The sequence below is a fragment of the Mus caroli genome, chromosome 2 (genome assembly GCF_900094665.2).
Source record: "Mus caroli chromosome 2, CAROLI_EIJ_v1.1, whole genome shotgun sequence".
Taxonomy (NCBI): domain Eukaryota; kingdom Metazoa; phylum Chordata; class Mammalia; order Rodentia; family Muridae; genus Mus; species Mus caroli.
The window spans coordinates 27,194,967-27,209,407 of record NC_034571.1 but is presented as its reverse complement, the minus strand read 5'-3'; the positions used below and the strand labels follow the sequence as shown (position 1 = coordinate 27,209,407).

The 14,441-nt window shown below is 47.4% G+C and overlaps 1 protein-coding gene across 3 annotated transcripts in view; it reads right to left on the bottom strand.

Moving 5' to 3' along the window:
• Hmcn2 (hemicentin 2) overlaps nt 1–14,441 on the bottom strand; it is a 147,109-nt gene that overhangs the window by 128,344 nt on the left and 4,324 nt on the right. The gene's annotated exons all lie outside the window — the stretch shown is intronic.

Here is a 14,441-nt window from a genome sequence, read left to right as displayed (position 1 = left end):
AGTCTTCTGCTCAGGATGGCATGATGTCTAGAATTTTCTATTTAGGGATCTTGGCTATTGGTGGATTGTCGGAAACTGGAGTATGAAACGTGAAGCTGTAGATAATGGGGGACGACTGTGATCAGTTCCCAAACTGAGCAATAAAACAGATGACCCCACCAGGCAGGAGTGCGCATGGCTCTCTCATGAAGGAAACCATGAGAAAGAAGCCAGACTTGGGAGTGCGCACGCCTGCGTGCTCGCCTCCCTTGGTGAGAAGCCAATACAGGACTTCCCTGCACTGGAGCTTGAAAAGGTGGAGGGATCAGCTGAGGGTATAGCAGTGCTCTAAACCCCAAAAGGAGTGTGGCCTTCATAACGTGCCATCTGCCGAAAGCGCACAGCTAAGACTCATGCTTCTGGCATCTGATGATTTGATTTAACAGCCTCAGTGCTCACACTTGGAAGGTGACATTTTGTCCCCTAAGCCATTGTCAAGCCCCTGGTCGTTTCTGTGCCAATAATAGCTCAGGCTATCTAAAATACAGATAGATAGATAGACAGACAGACAGACAGACATATGGAAGATGATAGATAGATAGATAGATAGATAGATAGATAGATAGATAGAAAATAAATTGATAAGCAAATAAAAAGAGAGGTAGACTAGATAGATGATAGATAGACAGATGATAGGTAGATAGAAGATAGATGATAGACAGACAGACAGACAGATAGGAAATAGATTGATAAGCAAATAAAAAGAGAGTAGACTAGATAGATGATAGATAGACAGATGATAAGTAGATAGAAGATAGATAGATGATAGACAGACAGACAGACAGACAGATAGGAAATAGATTGATAAGCAAATAAAAAGAGAGGTAGACTAGACAGATGATAGGTAGATAGAAGATAGATAGATGATAGACAGACAGACAGACAGACAGACAGACAGACAGACAGAAGATATGAATGGATGAATGGATGCATGCATGCATGCATGGATGAATGGAGAGATGGTGGTGGTTGGGTGAATAGGTGATGAGTGACTGCTCTGTCTCGGGTTTGTCTTTTCCATTGTTCTGCATGGCAGAACAAAGATTAGTCACTGCTCAGCCTTCCTCTCTTGTCTTCCTTTCTCTTTGGATGTTTTAGATCATTGGCTTTTAAAAACTGTATTCTCCTTTGGCCTACGCATATTTGTGTGTATGATGTGCGTGCATGTATGAGCATGTTCGTGTGTGTCTGTGTGTCTGTGTGTCTGTGTGTCTGTGTGTCTATGTGTGTGTCTGTGTGTCTGTGTGTGTGTGTGTGTGTTCACATGTATGTACGTATCTAGGCCAGAAGTTGACATCAGGTGGCTTCCTCAATCGCTCTGTATACATGGAGATAGAATTTCCCTGTTGACTCAGAGCTCTCTTACTCAGCCAATCCAGTCAGCTAGCTTGGGGATCCCATCTCTGTCTCCTGTGCACTGGGACTGCAGGTGGACCACCATGCTCTCCCCTGACATTTACCTGGCTGCTTCGGATCTGGACTCCAGCACTCACACTTACAGAACAAGCACTTCTACCTACTGAGTCATCTCCTCGCCTCAGTTCACGTAAAGACTTATTTTTATATATGTGTATGTATGCCTCTGTGTGTGTGTGTGTGTGTGTGTACACGTATGTTTGCCACCTGTTTAAGTGCCTGCAGAAGCCTAACAGGACATCAGATCCCCTAAAACTGGAATTACAGTTATGAGCCCCCATATGGTTTATTCGCACATGGTTAGGATAATCTTGGCAGTCCTGGATTGGAGAGTAAGCTCCCTGAACCCAATGTCTAAGGCTCAGCCTCTCACCACCCAGATCCTGGGAAAGTCCATCCTGTGAGAGGGAGGTGCCTCTGGGAGACCACGTCACCCCAAAGCAGCTACCTTCTTGTCTGACCTCCTCTGGTCCCATACATACGCATACATCTTGGTAGACAGGACACTGTCTTTCCCAGTCCTCAATCCCAGAGCAAGATCAGCTCCTACGACACTAGGAAGTGTCTGAGTGCTCAGGGATCACCCACCAACTGTTTGAGGACTCAGAGATGCTTGTTGTCTTCAGTGATGACTGCCCATGCCCTCACTGGTAGGCTAGCCCCTCTCACACCCAGCTCCCAGCAGAGCGGGACAGCAGGCTTGTCTCTGTGGGAGTTTACCTGTAGGAGAGATTACTGGCTCCCTTCTTCTCCTTAGTTTCTCTTGTCTGGAAGAGCTGGCTCTAAACAAGAAAAATCCCAGTGGCTCTGCTTGTGTGACTGTGCGAGCCCTTCCTGACACAGTGTGTCTGTCTCCAGCTGTGGCCGCGAGTGCTGGTTTGTGTTAGTTTGCTTTTTTTCTGCTGCTGTCATAGAACACTCGACACTAGCTAATTTATCAAGAAGAAAGGTTTATTTCTGCCCACAGTCCTGGAGGCTAATGGGTCCAAGACTGTACTGCAGCATCTACTGGGGACTCTAGGAACATCATAGGGCAGAAGGGAATCGAGCACTCTGGAGAGATGAGCAAGGGGTTTGGGGGGGCATCTCAGGAGAACTAACTCAGTCAGAGGTAAGGGGGATGACAAATGAACACCATCAACTGGTTCCTGAGGGTGCCGTCTCATGACCTAAACCCCTTCCCTGGGCTCCAAATTACCACATGGGAGATCTAAAGTTTCCATAACTTAGCTTTGGGGCGGGATACAGGCCACAGCAATGGTGTTGACAGGCATAGGTCTATTGTTGTCAGAGGTGAGATTTTTTTTTTTAGACAAAGTCTCATGTAGCCCAGGCCACCCTAGAACTCTTTATATGGCTAAGGATGACCTTGAACTCTTGAACTTGCAGTTTCCACCTCCTGAGTTGCTGGGATACAGGTGAGCACCATCTCACTCAGTCTTTGCAGTGCTGGGTGGAACCTTTGTGCATGCTGGGAAAGCCACCGAGTCACACCCCTAGCACAATAAAGTCTATTATGGAGTCCAGGGAGACAAAGCGACCTGACCAAGGAATTACGAGCAGGGATCAGTAGAGATGGAGCTGGAATCTGGGTCATTCTGACCCCAGCTCCAAGCTGTGAACCAGGCTGGAGGCTGCAGATGCTCTGTGCTCATTCCCTGGGCCTCATTGCTCCTGGAGGGGAGGGAGGTTCGTGACTGAAGAAGGACATTTGCCAAACAGCTGGGCAGATGTAGCGTGCAGCCCCTAAAAGCTGGGCATGCTGGCCATGGGAACGATTAAGCCTGTGACCTTGACTCCCCTCAGCCACCCTCCTGCGTGTGAGTCCCAGAAGCCTGGCCCAGGCTCACCCCTCTACAGGGGGAGCATCTTCTCTGCATGGAAGTGAAGTCTCTGGGGTATGTGTAGGGCATGCAGTGTTGAACAGTCCAGGTGCTTCGCTGGCCCCTTGTCTGGCCCTGTTGGTCCCAGTGGGAATAGTCAGGCCTGGAGCTGGGCCTCAGACTTCATCTGTAACAATCTCTCATCCTCTGGGTAAGAACTCTTCCCAGATCTTTCCTTCACACACACACACACACACACACACACACACACACACACACACACACACTCCCTGCCCCCCAAAGTAACCTCAGCAGAGTTCCCTACCATGCCACCACCTTGCCCTCCTTCTCCAGGACTCGGCTGTCCCATCTCTAGGAGGCAGAGGCAGAAGAAGTAGCATGCAGACTGCTGGGATTCTGACAGTTACTGAGCCTGAGCCAAAGTGTCACCTTTAAAGGTATCCCCAAATGACAGGTGTGATGACAGACTTAATGAGACAAGAAACACTAGGCTGGTGGCTCTATCCAAAGAACAAAAAACGGTCCCAGAGCCTCTTCTGTCCCCTCCAGGAGTCCGGAAGCCCCTGGAAGCCTCTGCCAGGCAGAATGCCCAGAGGATCTAGGCTCAGTCTGTTGCTGCTCCTCAGGGTGTACTGGGCCACAGTCCTGCTGGCTTCAGAGCTTCTGTTTCTGCCATTTCCTGTACCCAGGATGCTGTTCCCAGCCCTATTTGATCCTTCTCCACCCAACTAGTACCTCAACTCATTGTGAGAATGACAGACGTCATGACCAGACACCTAGGTGTGTGGTACTCTGAGTCTTACTGGCTGCACTGAGGCACCATGGCAAGCTGGCACCTGCCTGGCCTAAGGAAATCCTCCCAGCCTTACCTATTGAGTAAAGTTGACACTAAGAGGCTGGCCCTAATCCCACACCCCAGCCCTCTGAGGGTCTCCACTTTCAGATCCATCACCTCAGCAAACACCTCCCCAGCACCCAGTACCTAGTACCCACCTTTCCTTCTCCATCCCCTCCTAACATCCCTCCCCTGCAAAGACTCAGGCCTGGAGAACCCTTGACAAGGAAGTGTCTGGCCCAGTCAGGCCATGACATGAGCCAGGCTGGTCCTCAGGATACAGTCGGGTTTCACTTCCTCGGTGGATGACTCTGCCTCAGGATGATGACAACTAGCTGGATGTAGCTGACACCTTACAGGTGCTCGGATCTCCAGTCTCCTGGGAGAGGTGCCTAGAGCTAGACCAAAGGACCCTCTGGCTAAGGGGGAAACCCTCGGCTAAAGGGCCTTCTAACATAGGGATGGGAACCCGAAGCTAAAGGAACAAGGGCCTATTGATAATCAGGGAGAACACCAAGTTAAGTGGGTGAAGAACTCCAGTCCAAGGGAAGGAAACCCCAAGGCTGAGGGAGGGAGAAGTTCTGGGTCAAGGGTGTAAAAGTCTTTAGGTTAAAGGAGAGAGTGCTGTCAGGCTGAGGGAGCGATGGTCCTTAGGCTTGGGCATAGTCGCAAAATCAGGGTGGAGAAGACAATGAAAAAGCTGCCCTGGCCACGAGCAACTCTAAGGGCTGTACCATGAGTCCAGCCCAGCCAGCCCAAACTCCCCCCCCCCGGCCCCCCAGCCAGGAGGGCAGTATGCCTGGAGACCCAAAGGCAGGGGGAACTCTGGAAGGTTCTAAATTGGCCAAGAGTCAGACGTGTGCAAATTTAAACAGGGCATCATCTGTCCTCTATCAATTCAGCCTAACGTTCTTATAGCACACTATACAGACAGAGACACAGGCCAGGATGTGATAGACACAGTAAATACAGGGTAAATACAGGGAGCTTTTCCGTACTGATCAAAATGCAAAAGGTGGGGCCCACTTCCATGGAGTAGTTTCATTTCCAGGAATACACACATAAAATAAAGATGAATATATCTACTTTATAAAGTGAGCACTTTGAAAACATTAGGATTGTATATGTATGTGAAAGCAGCTGAGAGGGTTCAGTGGATAAATGGGCTTGCCACCAAGCCTGATGGCCTGAGTTAATTCCCCAAATCCACATGGTGAAAGGAGAAATAAACTCCCAAAAGTTTTCCTCCGACCTCCACATTCATGCAATCACACACACAAATAAATGTTTCTTTTACAAAGAGGAATATATGTACGTAAGTCAGATAAGCTGGCTATATATTGTTACACACATGCACACCCCCCACACACACATGCATGACCTGGAAGGACATAAGAATATTAAGGAATGTGTGTGTTTCTTGAACACTGTCTTATAAATGCATAGTCATTTTGCTTCTTTGGGTTTGGGGTTTGGTCTCTTGATGGAAGCCAGGGCCTTGCACAAGCGAAGCCAGTGCTCCACCACTGTGCTCCACCGCAGCCCCCATCTGGCAAGGTTTGAAGGGAACAGATTATTAACTGGAAGACTTGAACCCTGAGCCAAAGCCTGACGAAGAGCAGAAAGGAAGAGCTTCCTAGACGGCTTGAACAGACTTACCCAGATGCAAACCTCCTGCACGTGTACTTGAGCCAGAAGCCAGCTTAGTATTAAAGAGAAAAGCCACCGTGACCATGGGACTAAAGCAAGGAATGTGGGAACCAGTCACAACGGAGGGATTGCATATGTAGGTCAACAGGAAACAGAGCCTAGCAACGTCACAACAAAAGCTAGACATTTACCTGCGGAAATCAATATCCATTCCAAACCCCGTGTGTGTGTGTGTGTGTGTGTGTGTGTGTGTGTGTGTGTGTGTGTGTGTACTCCCCCTGTAGTGGAGAATGATCTGGAATCTCGGACCCCTGCCTCCTCCAGCTCCCAAGTGCTGGGAATACAGAGCCAGGTCACCACTCCAGTTTTACATGGTTCTGAGAACCGAACTCTAAGGCTTTGTGAAGGTTAGGCCAGGGCTCTAGCTGCTGGGTGACACCCTCAGCCCTATCATGGGAAGGTTTTTTGGGTTTGGTTTTGGGGGGTTTTTTTCCGGTTTGTTTGTTTTTTGTTTTGCTTCTCATTTGAGTTTTTCTTCTGGTTCAGTTTGTTGTGCCTTTTGGTTTGAGGTGTTAGAAAAAAAATCCTTTGCATAATGATTTCCATCCAAAACAAAAGAAACCCATCCCCAAACAGCTGGGCAGTGGTGGCACACGCCTTTAGTCCCAGCACTTGAGAGGCAGAGGCAGGCAGATTTCTGAGTTCAAGGTCAGCCTGGTCTACAGAGTGAGTTCCAGGACAGCCAGGGATACACAGAGAAACCCTGTCTCGAAAAAGCCATTAAAAAAAAAAAGAAAAGAAAAAAAGAAACCCCCAAACATACTTCAAGTCAAGAGCCAGGCTCAGGCTAACGCTCCATGCTTGAATGTGTGTTTGCTGCATGCAAAGCCCTGGGTTTGATTCCCTAGGATCAAATAACAACTGAAAAAAACAATTGACCAAGAGACTACCAGTAGCCACCAAAAGAACCAAACTGTAAATGACACAGAACTAGAAACGAGACTGGATGCTGTGGCCATCACCTTTCATGATTCTGCACACCCGGCAGAGGAGTGACCTGGAGGGGACAAAGGCCAGAGCCTGTGCATACTGGGCGTTACCCTGGGAGATGCCATCAAAGCTGCATTTAAAGAGAAAATGCAAAGGCCTAGGGAGCAGGCTCAGTAGCAACGTGCTGGCTGCACAGAGAGGATCTGAGTTCAGACGCCCAGTAAACATGTGTCTCAGAACTCCAGCACGGGAGAGGTGGAGACAGGAGGATTGCTGGGGCTATCTGGCCAGTCAGTCTAGCCCAATCAGCAGCTCCAGGTTCAAGGAGGTATTTTGTCCCTAAAAATAAGGTAGATGGAGACCAAGGAAGATATCCAGCATCAGCCTCTGGCCTACACACACAGACATACCCATACACACACACACACACACAGAGACACACCTGCACACACACCTACACACACACATGCACACACACACATGCACACACACTTGCAAACACATGAGTACCTGTGCATGTACACACACGTACACACACACATACACACACACCTGTACACACACCTACACACACACACACACACACGCACACACACACATGTACACACACCTGCAAACACATGAGCACCTGTGCATGCACACACACACACACACACACACACACACGTCCTCAGTAAAAAAAAAAGAAGTCCGGAAGGTAATAAATGTATAAAAACAAATTGTTGCCCAACATTACAGAAATACATATTTTCAAAATGAAATGTGACGGATAAAAATATCCTGATCAAAATGATAACACGTGAGAGTGAACGCAGTTAGAACCGGTCTTAAAAGAACTGGAGGAACTTGTAGGGAAATCTAGAGCCTGCTGATGGCAGCGTGTCAGGAGAAGCAGAAGTGGGTCTCAGGGAGCAGCAGATTCCTTCAAATGACAATTACAACTGAACTGGAAAGAAAACAAAATTCTGAGCAAAATCACAGTCAATTTTGAGAAGATTTTAATTTTTATTATGTTATTCAAGTCTTTATTATTATTTTAATTAATTAATTTTTGTGGCAGAATCTTTCTATGTAGAAATGGTTGCCCTGGAATTTGTTACGTAGACCAGGTGGGCCTCGAACTCACAGAAATCTACTTGCCTCCACCTCCTAAGCACTAGTATGGATCACCTGACTTTTATTTTTCTCTCTCTGTGTGTGTGTGTGTGTGTGTGTGTGTGTGTGTGTGTGTGTGTGTGTGTGTGCATATATGACTGTGTGCATGTGAGTGTAGGTGTCCCTGAGTCCAGAAAAGGGTCAGGTCCTCTACGGCTGGATTTACAGTTGCCTGTTACCCACAGTAGATGCTGGAAACCAAATTTGGGTTCTCTGTAAGAGCAGCCAGAGTGCTTAGCTGCTGAGCCATCCCTCCAACCACAGCTGATTTTTAAAGCGAAGTTAACAGAGGTTTTCTGTTACCTAATATTTCATCTGAAAGAATAAATACTTCAGAATAGTTTTTAAATGAAGAATACTCGGGGATGGGGATGCTGCTAAGCAACAGAGTTTGTGCTTAGAAAGCACTTGGAAGGTAGAGGCAGGGGAGTCAGGAGTTCAAGTTCATCCTTGGGTACACAGGCCGCCGGGCTACATGACACTGTCTCAAAACAATAAGAAGCATGAACCAGGGTCTGGCTTCTGTCTCCAGCAGCATAAAAACACAGAGCTGAAATGAGGTTTATAAATAGAAGAAGAAACTGTGAGTGGCTGTAGAGATGGAGTCTAGAGGACAAAGAAGAAGCTGGACCTGAGTTAACAAGGCTGTTTCCCACGAGGTTAGGAGTTAGCGAATCTGAACCCATGCCTGTCCACGCTGGAAGGGAACAGTGAAATAAATGGTTGGCGGACAGATGCGGGAAGCCAGGTTTGTCAGCGTTGGAACGGGAGGCTAGAGATAAGCCACATGTGTTCGGCTCTACGTGGACAGAGGTTAGAGCAGTGCATGTGGTAGTGATTTAGTGCTGGAGACATCAGTACGAAGGCATGTCCTCCTTGGAGGGACAGGGCTGTGTGTTAGGCATCCTTCCTGCTGCTTCCATAAGAAATACAGCAGAATCAAGGGGGCGGGGGGGGGGAGAAGGATGTGTTTAGACCCAAGGTTATGGTCCACTGGGTGGTGGTGGTGCACACCTTTGATTCCAGCACTGGGGAGACAGAGGTAGGTGGATCTCTGAGTTTGAGGCCAGCCTGCTCCGATTTCCAGGACAGCCAGGACTACACAGAGAAACTATGTCAAAAGGGGAAGGAGGGTGTAGAGTATGGTCTATCACACCAGAAGGAACAATGAAGTTCATGGTGAGGGGACCATGTACCAGGACACCTAGTGTGTCTACAGGTCAGGGTGTAGCAGGCAGGGGAATACCTGTGTTCCACCAACTTTCACCAGCTTCCTACTCCTACCTCATCTGAAAGGGTCTGCTGCCTGCATTTGGGGTGGGCCTTCCCACCTCAGTCTATCCTCTCTAGAACCCCCCTCACAAGTATAACCAAGAGTGTGCCACATTAACACCTGAGGGGTTCCTTGAGTCAGGCAAGCTGACAATTTAAATTACCTGTCACAAGGTGGTTATATCTAGAAACACTGTGGCCAGCAGGATGGCTCATCGGGTAGAGGTCAAGCCTTAGAACCTAAGTTGGACGGATAGGACCCACGTGGTAGGAGAGAACTGACTTCTACAAATTGTCCTCTGACCTTCTTGTGCATGACATGACACATGTCTGCTCACAGCCTCTCCCCCCAAATTTTTTTAATTTATAAAAATGGCTTTTAAACCCAGAAATGCTGATAGAAGCACATGCAAGTTCTATTTATACTCAGGTCTCCCTGCTCTGTCATGAAAGGGGTCAGCAGAGACCCTTAAGCAACCAGAGCGCATTTAGCACCAGAGCCTGGCTGCTGATGCCATTCTCCAGGACCCAACAACCAGGACTCCCTGGGAAAACAGCTAGTTGTACACAATGTGTGCCAGCAGCATCTCTAAGTGCTGAGGCATGCATGGGGCTTGTCGAGCCTGGGGGCTGCTGCTGTGTTAGCAGAGCACCTTCCCAGCATGCACTGGGCCCCAGGGTTCCATCCTAGAGTGGCATAAGGGGATGTGGTGCACACCTGTGATCCCAGCAATCAGGGAGAAAGGCAGGAGGATCAGAAGTCGATGTTCTATGTTCGAAGTCACTCTCAGCTACACAGCAAGTTCAAAGCCAGCCTGGACTACGTGAAACTTTGTATAGAAGTTCTAAATGTATCAGTAAATAAAAACAGTGTTTTTAAAAACCTTCCCTGTGCTGCACTGGGAATTTGCATAGGAACACAGAAGCCAAACAAATTAGTTTCCAAGGACCAAAGCCTGAAGAGTCTGAGCCAGGAAATAAACAAAGTAGTCTTGGATTAGACACAAGAAAAAAAAAATAGATGAGCTTCCATGCCAAACAAGATACATGACTACATGATAAATAAGTAACAAATGAAAAAGACAAGGCCACTCCCCTACTCAGGAAAATTCTGTCACTTCTGACGCTGTTCCAGGGAAGGCAGCATGACAGCTCTCTGTGCAAGGATGGACTGCACCTTCCAAAGAGACAGAGGAATAGAGCAAGGACCCCCTTCTTCACCCTGGAGGACCCTGGTCAACACAGGGAGGGCTTGCAGGCCACCCTGTTGTATGTGCACATCCCTCCTAGATACTGTCACCCTGGCATTGGATCTCTTTGTCCTTCTCCACCCCCAAACCACCTTACTAGCAAAGTGTGGTGATACAAATGGAGAGATGGCTCAGCAGGTGAAGCGGCTGCTGCATGGTGTAAGGACATGAGTTCGTATCTCTGGTACCCATATCAAAACCCAGTGTGTGCATGGCAGTGTGCACCTGTTGCAGGAGTCCTGGGGCAAACAATGGAGACGGGTGGAGGCTGAGGTCTCACTGGCCAGCCAGTCTGGCTAAAACAATTATGCCCGAGGTCAGGGAGAAGTAAGAAGTACTTACTCAAAAGGTAAGGTACAGGGGCAACGGAAGAGCCTCTGCATGTATACCACACATGTACACGACACTGCATATACACGCATATCACACATGTTCATGCACACCTTACATACATATGACCATGTGTGTATACCACACATGCACATGCATATATACCACACAGGTATGTCACACATCAATGTGCATATATACCACACTGCACACTACACAGGCACATATACCACACATGTACACCACACTGCACATGCACATATACCACACATATATACCATAAATGCACATGCATGTACCACACATATTACATACATGTAACCACACATGTCAAAGTACACATGCATGTATACCACATGCATACATCATACATGTACATGCATGCATACCACATGTGAGCACACACACACACCACATGCACATAAAATATATACAGGACATTTCTACTCTATTCTCACATTAATTCCCAAATCTAAAACCTTATGCCATAAAAACTCGACTAAAAGTTTTATAAGAAAACATAAAAGCAGATTTGAGAGCACGATTGGGAAACTGAAGCAGAAGGATTGTGAGTTCAAGGTCAGCCTGGGCCACATTAGCAAAACTATTTCTAAAAACAAAGCAGGAAAACATGGCTGGGCAGTGGCAAATGTATATCTTTAGCACTTGGGAGGTGAGGCAGGGCAGGCAGCAGTTGAAGGCCAAGTTCTAGGCCAGCCTGGGCTACGTAAAACCAATCTCAAAAAGCCAAAAACAATCAAATAACAAAACAAACAAACAAACAAACAAGCTAGGCATAATGGGCATGCCTTTAATTCCAGCACTCTGGTGGCAGAGGCCAGTCAGTCTCTATGAGTTTCAAGGCTAGCCAGGGCTACATGGCTAGCCTGTCTCAGAAAACAAATGAACGAAGTAGTCATAATAATAACAGAAAACAGGAGTCCTTCTCTTAACATTTGTTACTAAGACTGATAATTTAAAACGTGTGTTCCTGGCCCAAGAATCATTATTCGGCAGAAAGAATGGAAAACCCAGATATAGTCCACCCTGTTAGGTAATTTGGGATCAGAGAAAGAGCCAAGTGATGAAGAAGAATGGATAGGGACTCAGGGATATAGCTCAGTCAACAAAGTGCCTGTCCCCCAAGCATGAGGGCCTGTGGGCAGAGCTCCAGCACCCGTGTAAAACCTGGATGCAGTGGCAAACAGCTATAATCCCAGCACTGGGTGTCGCAGAGATAGACAGATCCTAGGAGCCTGACGCCAGCCAGGCAGCCAGGCAGCCAGGCAGGCAAGCAGATTTGATGGTCTCTAGGATCAGTGAGAGACCCTGTCCAAAAAATAAGGTGACATTGACCTCTGTCCTCTTATGTACATGATGTACATGCATACACGAACATGTACACATGTATAACACAACACAGGCACACAAGCACACATGCACACACATGTGCTCATATACACATATGCACACAGCAAGGATAATTTTATAAGATGAACCTAAATAAGTAATTATTAATAAGTATTTGTAATTATAGTATAAAATTTTAGTTTTCTCTTTTTTCTTTTTTCTGTTTTTTTTAAAGATTTATTTATTATTATACATAAGTACACTGTAGCTGACTTCAGACGCACCAGAAGAGGGCATCAGATCTCATTACAGATGGTTGTGAGCCATCATGTGGTTGCTGGGATTTGTTTGAACTCAGGTCCTTTGGTGGAGCAGTCAGTGCTCCTACCTGCTGAGCCATCTTGCCAGCCCCCTCTTTTTTTTTTTTCAAGACAGGGTTTTTCTGTGTGGCCCTGACTGTCCATGATCTTACTCTGCACACAAGGCTAGCTTTGAACCCACAGAGACCACCTACCTCAACCACCACCAATAACAACAACCCCCAGCTATATATTAGATTTTTTTTTTTACTCTGTAGGCCAATTTATTTTTAATTTCAGGTAAAAGAATTTAATGCCAAGAAACTAAAAGCAAAGCAAATACATTTACATCTAACTAATTTTATGATGATAAAGCAAAACACACCATTCCAAGTACGCATGTGGGAAGAAATGCAGAAAAGACAAAAGTCAATAGCTTCTCTGTGTGAATATTGAAGACCTTCAAACCCCAGGAACCACGAACAATATGGAAAGGTAACTGACCAGGAAAAAATACTAACCACTGGGCAGGGGACACAGATCAGTAGCCAGGCACTTGCCTGGCATGGGTCCCATCCATCTCCTCTCAGGGGGTGGGCACTAAACAATGGCAAACGGTGGGTGCCACCAACATAATATGAATTAACAAGAGAATTAGGAAGAAAGCCATTGGCATGCCCACCCCCAAAAAAACCCAACAGTAAAACTGACAATGCCTAGGATTAAATCAGAGAGAGAGAGGGAAGGAAGGAGAGAGAGAGGACACTCTAAGAACACTTTAGACTGTACTGAGCCTCACAAGCTATACAGCCAAGGAGCTGGCCTCTTCCCTGACTCCCAGGGTTGGGGCAGCTGGGTTGTGGCCCCTCAAATGCCCAGAACATTCCACAGACTTGAAGTGTCACCACCTACCCGCAATGTAAAAAGTACATTCCACTACAGTGCAGCCAGGAATGGGGGCTTTTGTAGCAGTTGCTGGCTGGCGGGAAGTGCAAAGCTATCGACACTCCAGTCCAGAGGGACAGAAAATCTGACTCTATTCCCCTCTGGAAATTGCCCAGTCTGTCTCATCAGTTTGTTTGCTCTCTATGTAGCTTGGCTGCTCTCTAACGCAATCCTCCTGCCTCTGCCTCTGCCTCTGCCTCCTGGGTCCTAGGGACTACAGGCATTTGAAACCACACCCAGTTATGATTTCTTAAAACTTCTTGCTTACCTTTGTGGATTTTTTAGTTATTTTAGTCTCTGTGTATGGGTGTTTTGACTACATGCATGTCTGTGTCCCCCTCATGTGTGCCTGACACTCCAGGAGGCCAGAAGAGAATGTCAGATCCTCTGAAACTAGAGTTACAGACTCCAGACCTGACCCCCCATCCCCCAGGTGAGTCCTGAGAACAGAACCCAGGTCCTCTGGAAGAGCAGCCAGGGCTCTGAACCATCTCTCCGGTTCCTTATTCATTCCTTGATTGGGTAGCACAGGCATGGACATCAGAGGACAACTTTCTAGAAGCAGTTCTCTCCTTCCACCCTGTGAGTTCCAGGGATAAAACTTAGATCACCAAGCTTGGCAGCAAGCACCCACAGAGCCGTCTTGCTGGCCCTGCTTTTTGCAATGAAAAACATACGGAAACTATTTCCAAAGCTTAAAGTTGTTCTTTGTTTCCAAGGCTGTGCATCCTAGGAGCATTACCAAGACCCCGCAAAACACCTAGTGACTTCCCTTAAGAAAACACTCCCAGAACACAGAGCTGAGGGGCAGGTCAGAAACCCCTGTGTCTCCAGTTCATCTTCTACTGAAGGGCACACCATTTGCAGATTCAGCAGACACAGCCAGAGCCCAGCTGCGATGCCTGCTCAGGGTGCAGCGCTACAAGCCCATACAAGGAAATTCAAGGCCTCCCAGTCCTTGGCAGCTATAGGCAGCAGGCAGCAGGATTGGCTACAACCAGCCCTGCTCTGCCCCACTTCCTCCAGGAGACTCTCTCTCTCTCTCTCTCTCTCTCTCTCTCTCTCT